We start from the raw sequence: 11,961 nt of genomic DNA on the forward strand, positions 1-11,961 counted from the left end.
GTACTCTTTTATTTCAGGCTCAGTTTAGGTCTTTCACCACGACTACAAAGACAGGTTTAAAAGGTTTCACCAACCGGTCAGGCGCCCCCGTCTGCGAGTGTTGAAACGGGCGCGGGGTTGCGCTTTGCCCACACGACCCACGTGGCAGACGAGTCAGTCTTTGAACCGCGGCCCTCCGCGCCCGCCCCGTCCGACCCCTCGAAAGGGGTGGAACTCACGTAGCGTGGGCCAAGCCCTAGGTACCTGCCGGGGGTCCCCCTGAGACTCCTTTCTGAGAGAGAGAAGCAGGGGAACCGGCTGCGCCACCCACCACCACCACGCCCCAGGACGCCGGTGGGCGGACGAACACAGGAAGGGCCATGGCCTGCCCCACGAGGAGCAGCGCTCGCAACCCCCCCCGGAAAGTCCGCTCGTCAGCGAGCAAGGGGACGGGGATGAATGACAAGGACAACAAAATAGGAAAACCCCTCGCGGTGGACGGAGGCAGCGGCCGTGCGAGCGAGAGGGAGGGCGCGGGACGGACCCGTACGACCCGCTCGACTCGCAGGCGCTTCTCCTGCCGGCAAGGTGAGGGGAAACCGGCCTTCGCCCGACGAGCGGGGACGCCGAGTTTTTTGAACGACGCGTCTCTCGCGCTGGAACCCAGAGAATACCGGGGCCTGCGGGGGGGGGGTGCTGAAGGACGACGCGGAGGAAGAGGCGGAGGACGAGGAAGGGGTGGGAGGGACTAGGCTCCTCCTTTATGCCTTCTGTCCAGCCTGACCTGCAAGCGACCACGTGTAACAGCAACCCCGAAGACCCTTTCGACCCTGGGCCCCGACGCGGGGGGACGGCGAAGTCGAGGGGGTCGGGAGAGGAGGCACGCCGGACAGCGTTACCCGTTAATGATCCTTTCGCAGGTTCACCTACGAAAACCTTGTTACGACTTTTACTTCCTCTAGATAGTCAAGTTTGATCGACTTCTCGGCGCTCCGCCAAGGCCCGCGAGGAGCCCCGGCGGGGCCGATCCGAGGACCTCACTAAACCATCCGATCGGTAGTAGCGACGGGCGGTGTGTACAAAGGGCAGGGACTTAATCAACGCGAGCTTATGACCCGCGCTTACTGGGAATTCCTCGTTCATGGGGAATAATTGCAATCCCCAGTCCCCATCACGAATGGGGTTCAGCGGATTACCCGCACCTCTCGGTGTAGGGTAGGCACACGCTGATCCAACCATTGTGGCGCGCGTGCAGCCCCGGACATCTAAGGGCATCACAGACCTGTTATTGCTCCATCTCGCGTGGCTGAACGCCACTTGTCCCTCTAAGAAGTTTGACGCCGACCGCGGAGGGCCGCGTAACTATTTAGCATGCCGGAGTCTCGTTCGTTATCGGAATTAACCAGACAAATCGCTCCACCAACTAAGAACGGCCATGCACCACCACCCACAGAATCGAGAAAGAGCTATCAATCTGTCAATCCTTTCCGTGTCCGGGCCGGGTGAGGTTTCCCGTGTTGAGTCAAATTAAGCCGCAGGCTCCACTCCTGGTGGTGCCCTTCCGTCAATTCCTTTAAGTTTCAGCTTTGCAACCATACTCCCCCCGGAACCCACAGACTCGTGGTTTCCCTCACGCTGCCCGGCGGGTCATGGGAATAACGCCGCCGGATCGCGGGTCGGCATAGTTTACGGTCGGAACTACGACGGTATCTGATCGTCTTCGAACCTCCGACTTTCGTTCTTGATTAATGAAAACATTCTTGGCAAATGCTTTCGCTTTCGTCCGTCTTGCGCCGGTCCAAGAATTTCACCTCTAGCGGCGCAATACGAATGCCCCCGGCCGTCCCTCTTAATCATGGCCCTGGTTCAGGAAACCCACAAAATAGAACCGGAGTCCTATTCCATTATTCCTAGCTCAGGTATTCAGGCGAGAAGCGGGCCCGCTTTGAACACTCTAATTTTTTCAAAGTAAACGCTCCGAGCCCCGTCCGGACACCCAGCCAAGGGCATCCGGGGGGCACCGGGAGACAGGGTCTGAGACAGGCGGTGGCACGCCTCGCGGCGGACCGCCAGCCCACTCCCGACATCCAACTACGAGCTTTTTAACTGCAGCAACTTTAATATACGCTATTGGAGCTGGAATTACCGCGGCTGCTGGCACCAGACTTGCCCTCCAATGGGTCCTCACCCATGGGTTTAGGATACGCTCATTCCGATTACAGGGCCTCGAAAGAGACCTGTATCGTTATTTTTCGTCACTACCTCCCCGTGTCGGGAATGGGTAATTTGCGCGCCTGCTGCCTTCCTTGGATGTGGTAGCCGTTTCTCAGGCTCCCTCTCCGGAATCGAACCCTGATTCCCCGTTACCCGTGGTCACCATGGTAGCCGACTATGGTACCATCGAAAGTTGATAGGGCAGACATTCGAATGAGACGTCGCCGCCGCGGAGGGCGCGCGATCGGCCCGAGGTTATCTAGAGTCACCAAAGCGGCCGGGGGGCCCGAGCCCCCCAGATGGGTTTTGGGTCTGATAAATGCACGCATCCCCCGAAGGGTCAGCGCTCGTTTGCATGTATTAGCTCTAGAATTACCACAGTTATCCGAGTAACGTGTGGAGCGATCAAAGGAACCATAACTGATTTAATGAGCCATTCGCAGTTTCACTGTACCGGCCGTGTGCACTTAGACCTGCATGGCTTAATCTTTGAGACAAGCATATGTTACTGGCAGGATCAACCAGGTAGTTTGCACCGTGGTCTGGGATGAACCACGAGTGACATCCGCCTCCCCTTCCGGGGGCTAGGAAGCAGCGGGTTGTAAGTGCGTGCGCCGTCAGGTCCAGACGCCATACAGGGCTACCCAGGACAGCTTCCGCGGCCAGTGTAAACGTGCTCGCGCACCGCCCTCTGGCCTTCGGACGCCGACCTCTCACCTTGATGCAAAGCTGTCCCATCCGGTCATGCCCGCACCGTACCCCGTCCACCTCCTCCGGAGGTGCGGACGGCCGACTCCAGGTGCTTTCGGCGTTCCCTCTCTTCACGCCGTTTTGATTTTCGTGGGCCGCTGGTGGGGGGACAAGGGAAAGACCTCGTCGAATTCCCTCCCCCCTAGCCTCGCTCAACCTACGTTTCGTGATGTAACCAAGAAGAGTGATTCGTGGGCCCAGGTAGGTTTGAAGAGGAGGCCAACAAAGCAGGGCACTCCCTTCCTCCCAAACCACAGACACCAGTATAGGACAACTGAGTAGACAGACTGGCCGTCTGAGTCTCCCCCAGAGAGTTCTGGGATGGGTTACAAATAACCCCCACCCCCCATCAGAGGCTTGACCCGCTAGAACCAGGGAGGATCTGTCAAAACCGCTCTCCACATCAGAAGTTCTGGATCAGCCGGGGCTGGTCGGCAGACGTCCACCTAAGGCCGTGGCCTAACCCCGTGTGGGGGGATAGCGCTCGCACCCGTACACGTGGACACCCGCTCGTCAAATGGCTGGCTCCTCACTTACCGTAGGGGGAATGGTTTGCCTACCCCTGGCGGGTCTGGTACTCCACTCTACCAAACAAGGAAGCAACACACCAATAGACCCCTGCAACACCGGGCAGCTTTGGGCAGTGTCACTACACTCCTCCTTGTTCTTCACGTTCCTTCCGTGGTGATTTTTTTTTTTTTTTCGTGGCCATTGCCGTGCATGGCTTCCCCATCGCTTTGCATGCTCTCCATTGCCTCGTGCTGCTTCACCATTGGTCTCACCTGGAGACCGAAGCCGCTCTCCCAGTAACCCGATGGTACCTGGCCAGAAAACCCCGTGCCCGATTTCATCTAGGACAAGGGCCAAACCACAGACCGTGCCCGTCCAGGGTCAACCCCTGGTCGGACAGGCCTGGTGGGTCGATACCATGGATGTGGCAGGCCGACGAGAATCCACTGGTACATTTACAAACACGCCCACCCTGGTGGCATGGCTGTACGACCCATCGTCGAAGCACGCTGCGGCGGACTGAGCCATTGGATCCAGTTGCCTGGGCGTACACTCAGCCCAACAGACGCACTCGGGTCGGGGAGAGCAAAGCAGACTGTGTGCCTGGATGTGCCCACTTCCATAGGGGAATCGGCATGATGGTTCACTTAACCCGAGGAGGGCTCCCCTCGCGGGATAAGCACCCCCCTCGGGGGATGGGGGGGGGGGGGGCATCCAGAGCACACCACTTTCCGGTAGGGGACAGGCGTTTGATCATGTGTCCGAGGGAGAGCTCCCCTTGCCGGCCGAACACCCCTCGGACTCCCCTTGGGCTTCCAGAGAACGCCACTGGATGAATTTAGTGCTTGGACCCCATTGATTCTCTTTGCTCTCCCATATACCCGACGGGACCTATTTGCAAAACCCCGTGCCAACCAGACCTCCAGGAAGGGGGCTGGCGGCTAACCATGCCCAGCAGGGTGCACCCTGGTCGGACACTTTGGGAGGGTCGAGAGCCTGGAAGTGCCACCCGGGGGAGTAATTCTGATTTCCGTTTTAATGCACTCAGGGACAGCCCGAGGACCTCTGTAGTGCACCTGAGGCGGACTGAGCCGTCGGGTCCAGGGGTCTGGAGTTCGGAACCTCCAGGGTTCACCTGGCTGTTCTCTTAGCCCGGCAGGGTGCACCCTGGTCGGACACTTTGGGAGGGTCGAGAGCCTGGATGTGCCACCCCGACGAGTAATGAGTTTTCCCTTCGTATCTCTTCCGGACCAGGTCCGATTCGCACGAAACTCGCTGGGCATGGCCAGGAGCGCCCCCTGCTGCCCACGCCACCGTCCCCGCGCTTCTACTCCCGAGGGCCGAGGAGACAGCGAAGCGTGGGTCGGGTCGCCTGCTTCCAGGGTCTCCCTGGTACTCTCCAGTCTCCCGAGTCCATCGGGTCCGACCTCGTATTTTTAGCCCAGACGGGGAATGAGAAAGGGGCCCCCGACCGCCCGAGGGCGGGCGCTCGCTTCTCAGCCTAGGAACGTCCGATTCCCACGAAACTTTTACGCCAGACGTTCCTGGCAGCGAGCGCGTTCAAAGGTGACCCGCGCTGCTTCTCTCCTCCCAAGGGCCGAAGAGATATTCGTCTTCAAACCCGACCGGCCCTGTGTTTGCCGCCCCGGCGGTTTTAAAAAATCATAGCGTAAAAACGGTGGGTGCGCTTCGCCTGCCGCTTGGACAGCGTTAAACGGCAGCCCCGGCTCTTTCCAAAGGGCCCTCAACCGACTTTCTGCTCCCAAGGAGCCCAGAGATATGAAACCGATAAATCAAAACCCCGTGCCAACCAGACCTCCAGGAAGGGGGCTGGCGGCTAACCATGCCCGGCAGGGTGCACCCTGGTCGGACGCTTTGGGAGGGTCGAGAGCCTGGATGTGCCACCCCGACGAGTAATGAGTTTTCCCTTCGTATCTCTTCCGGACCAGGTCCGATTCGCACGAAACTCGCTGGGCATGGCCAGGAGCGCCCCCTGCTGCCCACGCCACCGTCCCCGCGCTTCTACTCCCGAGGGCCGAGGAGACAGCGAAGCGTGGGTCGGGTCGCCTGCTTCCAGGGTCTCCCTGGTACTCTCCAGTCTCCCGAGTCCATCGGGTCCGACCTCGTATTTTTAGCCCAGACGGGGAATGAGAAAGGGGCCCCCGACCGCCCGAGGGCGGGCGCTCGCTTCTCAGCCTAGGAACGTCCGATTCCCACGAAACTTTTACGCCAGACGTTCCTGGCAGCGAGCGCGTTCAAAGGTGACCCGCGCTGCTTCTCTCCTCCCAAGGGCCGAAGAGATATTCGTCTTCAAACCCGACCGGCCCTGTGTTTGCCGCCCCGGCGGTTTTAAAAAATCATAGCGTAAAAACGGTGGGTGCGCTTCGCCTGCCGCTTGGACAGCGTTAAACGGCAGCCCCGGCTCTTTCCAAAGGGCCCTCAACCGACTTTCTGCTCCCAAGGAGCCCAGAGATATGAAACCGATAAATCAAAACCCCGTGCCAACCAGACCTCCAGGAAGGGGGCTGGCGGCTAACCATGCCCGGCAGGGTGCACCCTGGTCGGACGCTTTGGGAGGGTCGAGAGCCTGGATGTGCCACCCCGACGAGTAATGAGTTTTCCCTTCGTATCTCTTCCGGACCAGGTCCGATTCGCACGAAACTCGCTGGGCATGGCCAGGAGCGCCCCCTGCTGCCCAGGCCTGGCTCTGGGCCTGGGCACACTTCATTCACTTTGTACCTTTAAATCATACTACTACTACTACTACTACCACCAGAATTCCAGGGCCAAGAGGTCACACAGTCATACACAGCAAAGTAGCTCTGGGCCTGGGCACACTTCAAGAAGTTTGTCCCTTTATATAAGCCTAGAAATAGACTTCCAGGCCCAAGAGTTCAAACACATTCATGCCCAGCAAAGTAGCTCTGGGCCTGGGCACACTTCAATCACTTTGTGCCTTTAAATCATACTACTACTACCAGACTTCCAGGCCCAAGAGGTCAAACACAGTCATGCCCAGCAAAGTAGCTCTGGGCCTGGGCACACTTCATTCACTTTGTGCCTTTAAATCATACTACTACTACCACCAGAATTCCAGGGCCAAGAGGTCACACAGTCATACACAGCAAAGTAGCTCTGGGCCTGGGCACACTTCAAGAAGTTTGACCCTTTATATAAGCCTAGAAATAGACTTCCAGAGCCAAGAGGTCAAACACAGTCATGCACAGCAAAGTAGCTCTGGGCCTGGGCACACTTCAAGCACTTTGTGCCTTTAAATCATACTACTACTACTACTACTACTACTACTACTACTACTACTACCAGACTTCCAGGCCCAAGAGTTCAAACACATTCATGCCCAGCAAAGTAGCTCTGGGCCTGGGCACACTTCATTCACTTTGTGCCTTTAAATCATACTACTACTACCACCAGACTTCCAGGGCCAAGAGGTCAACCACAGTCATGCACAGCAAAGTAGCTCTGGGCCTGGGCACACTTCAAGATGTTTGACCCTTTATATAAGCCTAGAAATAGACTTCCAGGCCCAAGAGTTCAAACACATTCATGCCCAGCAAAGTAGCTCTGGGCCTGGGCACACTTCAATCACTTTGTGCCTTTAAATCATACTACTACTACCACCAGACTTCCAGGCCCAAGAGTTCAAACACATTCATGCCCAGCAAAGTAGCTCTGGGCCTGGGCACACTTCAATCACTTTGTGCCTTTAAATCATACTACTACTACCACCAGACTTCCAGGCCCAAGAGGTCAAACACAGTCATGCCCAGCAAAGTAGCTCTGGGCCTGGGCACACTTCAATCACTTTGTGCCTTTAAATCATACTACTACTACCAGACTTCCAGGCCCAAGAGTTCAAACACATTCATGCCCAGCAAAGTAGCTCTGGGCCTGGGCACACTTCATTCACTTTGTGCCTTTAAATCATACTACTACTACCACCAGACTTCCAGGGCCAAGAGGTCAACCACAGTCATGCACAGCAAAGTAGCTCTGGGCCTGGGCACACTTCAAGATGTTTGACCCTTTATATAAGCCTAGAAATAGACTTCCAGGCCCAAGAGTTCAAACACATTCATGCCCAGCAAAGTAGCTCTGGGCCTGGGCACACTTCAATCACTTTGTGCCTTTAAATCATACTACTACTACCACCAGACTTCCAGGCCCAAGAGGTCAAACACAGTCATGCCCAGCAAAGTAGCTCTGGGCCTGGGCACACTTCAATCACTTTGTGCCTTTAAATCATACTACTACTACCAGACTTCCAGGCCCAAGAGTTCAAACACATTCATGCCCAGCAAAGTAGCTCTGGGCCTGGGCACACTTCAAGATGTTTGACCCTGTATATAAGCCTAGAAATAGACTTCCAGAGCCAAGAGGTCAAACACAGTCATGCCCAGCAAAGTAGCTCTGGGCCTGGGCACACTTCATTCACTTTGTGCCTTTAAATCATACTACTACTACCAGACTTCCAGGCCCAAGAGTTCAAACACATTCATGCCCAGCAAAGTAGCTCTGGGCCTGGGCACACTTCAATCACTTTGTGCCTTTAAATCATACTACTACTACCAGACTTCCAGGCCCCAGAGGTCAAACACAGTCATGCCCAGCAAAGTAGCTCTGGGCCTGGGCACACTTCAAGAAGTTTGACCCTTTATATAAGCCTAGAAATAGACTTCCAGAGCCAAGAGGTCAAACACAGTCATGCACAGCAAAGTAGCTCTGGGCCTGGGCACACTTCATTCACTTTGTGCCTTTAAATCATACTACTACTACCACCAGACTTCCAGGCCCAAGAGGTCAAACACATTCATGCCCAGCAAAGTAGCTCTGGGCCTGGGCACACTTCAATCACTTTGTGCCTTTAAATCATACTACTACTACCAGACTTCCAGGCCCAAGAGGTCAAACACAGTCATGCCCAGCAAAGTAGCTCTGGGCCTGGGCACACTTCAATCACTTTGTGCCTTTAAATCATACTACTACTACCAGACTTCCAGGCCCAAGAGTTCAAACACATTCATGCCCAGCAAAGTAGCTCTGGGCCTGGGCACACTTCAAGATGTTTGACCCTGTATATAAGCCTAGAAATAGACTTCCAGAGCCAAGAGGTCAAACACAGTCATGCCCAGCAAAGTAGCTCTGGGCCTGGGCACACTTCATTCACTTTGTGCCTTTAAATCATACTACTACTACCAGACTTCCAGGCCCAAGAGTTCAAACACATTCATGCCCAGCAAAGTAGCTCTGGGCCTGGGCACACTTCAATCACTTTGTGCCTTTAAATCATACTACTACTACCAGACTTCCAGGCCCCAGAGGTCAAACACAGTCATGCCCAGCAAAGTAGCTCTGGGCCTGGGCACACTTCAAGAAGTTTGACCCTTTATATAAGCCTAGAAATAGACTTCCAGAGCCAAGAGGTCAAACACAGTCATGCCCAGCAAAGTAGCTCTGGGCCTGGGCACACTTCATTCACTTTGTACCTTTAAATCATACTACTACTACCAGACTTCCAGGCCCAAGACGTCAAACACAGTCATGCCCAGCAAAGTAGCTCTGGGCCTGGGCACACTTCATTCACTTTGTACCTTTAAATCATACTACTACTACTACTACTACTACTACTACTACTACTACTACTACCAGACTTCCAGGCCCAAGAGTTCAAACACATTCATGCCCAGCAAAGTAGCTCTGGGCCTGGGCTCACTTCAATCACTTTGTGCCTTTAAATCATACTACTACTACCACCAGACTTCCAGGCCCAAGAGGTCAAACACAGTCATGCCCAGCAAAGTAGCTCTGGGCCTGGGCACACTTCAATCACTTTGTGCCTTTAAATCATACTACTACTACCAGACTTCCAGGCCCAAGAGTTCAAACACATTCATGCCCAGCAAAGTAGCTCTGGGCCTGGGCACACTTCAAGATGTTTGACCCTTTATATAAGCCTAGAAATAGACTTCCAGGCCCAAGAGGTCAAACACAGTCATGCCCAGCAAAGTAGCTCTGGGCCTGGGCACACTTCATTCACTTTGTACCTTTAAATCATACTACTACTACTACTACTACTACTACTACTACTACTACTACTACTACCAGACTTCCAGGCCCAAGAGGTCAAACACAGTCATGCCCAGCAAAGTAGCTCTGGGCCTGGGCACACTTCATTCACTTTGTGCCTTTAAATCATACTACTACTACCACCAGAATTCCAGGGCCAAGAGGTCACACAGTCATACACAGCAAAGTAGCTCTGGGCCTGGGCACACTTCAAGAAGTTTGACCCTTTATATAAGCCTAGAAATAGACTTCCAGGCCCAAGAGGTCAAACACAGTCATGCCCAGCAAAGTAGCTCTGGGCCTGGGCACACTTCATTCACTTTGTACCTTTAAATCATACTACTACTACTACTACTACTACTACTACTACTACCAGACTTCCAGGCCCAAGAGGTCAAACACAGTCATGCCCAGCAAAGTAGATCTGGGCCTGGGCACACTTCAAGAAGTTTGACCCTTTATATAAGCCTAGAAATAGACTTTCAGGCCCAAGAGGTCAAACACAGTCATGCCCAGCAAAGTAGCTGTGGGCCTGGGCACACTTCATTCACTTTGTACCTTTAAATCATACTACTACTACTACTACTACTACTACTACTACTACTACTACTACTACTACTACCAGACTTCCAGGCCCAAGAGGTCAAACACAGTCATGCCCAGCAAAGTAGCTCTGGGCCTGGGCACACTTCAAGAAGTTTGACCCTTTATATAAGCCTAGAAATAGACTTCCAGGCCCAAGAGTTCAAACACATTCATGCCCAGCAAAGTAGCTCTGGGCCTGGGCACACTTCAATCACTTTGTGCCTTTAAATCATACTACTACTACCACCAGACTTCCAGGCCCAAGAGGTCAAACACAGTCATGCCCAGCAAAGTAGCTCTGGGCCTGGGCACACTTCAATCACTTTGTGCCTTTAAATCATACTACTACTACCAGACTTCCAGGCCCAAGAGTTCAAACACATTCATGCCCAGCAAAGTAGCTCTGGGCCTGGGCACACTTCATTCACTTTGTGCCTTTAAATCATACTACTACTACCACCAGACTTCCAGGGCCAAGAGGTCAACCACAGTCATGCACAGCAAAGTAGCTCTGGGCCTGGGCACACTTCAAGATGTTTGACCCTTTATATAAGCCTAGAAATAGACTTCCAGGCCCAAGAGTTCAAACACATTCATGCCCAGCAAAGTAGCTCTGGGCCTGGGCACACTTCAATCACTTTGTGCCTTTAAATCATACTACTACTACCACCAGACTTCCAGGCCCAAGAGGTCAAACACAGTCATGCCCAGCAAAGTAGCTCTGGGCCTGGGCACACTTCAATCACTTTGTGCCTTTAAATCATACTACTACTACCAGACTTCCAGGCCCAAGAGTTCAAACACATTCATGCCCAGCAAAGTAGCTCTGGGCCTGGGCACACTTCAAGATGTTTGACCCTGTATATAAGCCTAGAAATAGACTTCCAGAGCCAAGAGGTCAAACACAGTCATGCCCAGCAAAGTAGCTCTGGGCCTGGGCACACTTCATTCACTTTGTGCCTTTAAATCATACTACTACTACCAGACTTCCAGGCCCAAGAGTTCAAACACATTCATGCCCAGCAAAGTAGCTCTGGGCCTGGGCACACTTCAATCACTTTGTGCCTTTAAATCATACTACTACTACCAGACTTCCAGGCCCCAGAGGTCAAACACAGTCATGCCCAGCAAAGTAGCTCTGGGCCTGGGCACACTTCAAGAAGTTTGACCCTTTATATAAGCCTAGAAATAGACTTCCAGAGCCAAGAGGTCAAACACAGTCATGCACAGCAAAGTAGCTCTGGGCCTGGGCACACTTCATTCACTTTGTGCCTTTAAATCATACTACTACTACCACCAGACTTCCAGGCCCAAGAGGTCAAACACATTCATGCCCAGCAAAGTAGCTCTGGGCCTGGGCACACTTCAATCACTTTGTGCCTTTAAATCATACTACTACTACCAGACTTCCAGGCCCAAGAGGTCAAACACAGTCATGCCCAGCAAAGTAGCTCTGGGCCTGGGCACACTTCAATCACTTTGTGCCTTTAAATCATACTACTACTACCAGACTTCCAGGCCCAAGAGTTCAAACACATTCATGCCCAGCAAAGTAGCTCTGGGCCTGGGCACACTTCAAGATGTTTGACCCTGTATATAAGCCTAGAAATAGACTTCCAGAGCCAAGAGGTCAAACACAGTCATGCCCAGCAAAGTAGCTCTGGGCCTGGGCACACTTCATTCACTTTGTGCCTTTAAATCATACTACTACTACCAGACTTCCAGGCCCAAGAGTTCAAACACATTCATGCCCAGCAAAGTAGCTCTGGGCCTGGGCACACTTCAATCACTTTGTGCCTTTAAATCATACTACTACTACCAGACTTCCAGGCCCCAGAG

General features: G+C 53.6%; 1 non-coding gene across 1 annotated transcript; it reads right to left on the reverse strand.

Moving 5' to 3' along the window:
- Positions 1-882: 882 nt before the first annotated feature.
- On the reverse strand, positions 883-2,721 carry LOC145654667 (18S ribosomal RNA). The gene has a single exon (XR_014120873.1). It is a non-coding gene; the product is annotated as an 18S ribosomal RNA (ribosomal RNA).
- Between the last annotated feature and the right edge of the window lie 9,240 nt (positions 2,722-11,961).

This window comes from Electrophorus electricus, unplaced genomic scaffold, assembly GCF_041902795.1.
Source record: "Electrophorus electricus isolate QZ-2024a unplaced genomic scaffold, ASM4190279v1 Scaffold144, whole genome shotgun sequence".
Classification (NCBI taxonomy): domain Eukaryota; kingdom Metazoa; phylum Chordata; class Actinopteri; order Gymnotiformes; family Gymnotidae; genus Electrophorus; species Electrophorus electricus.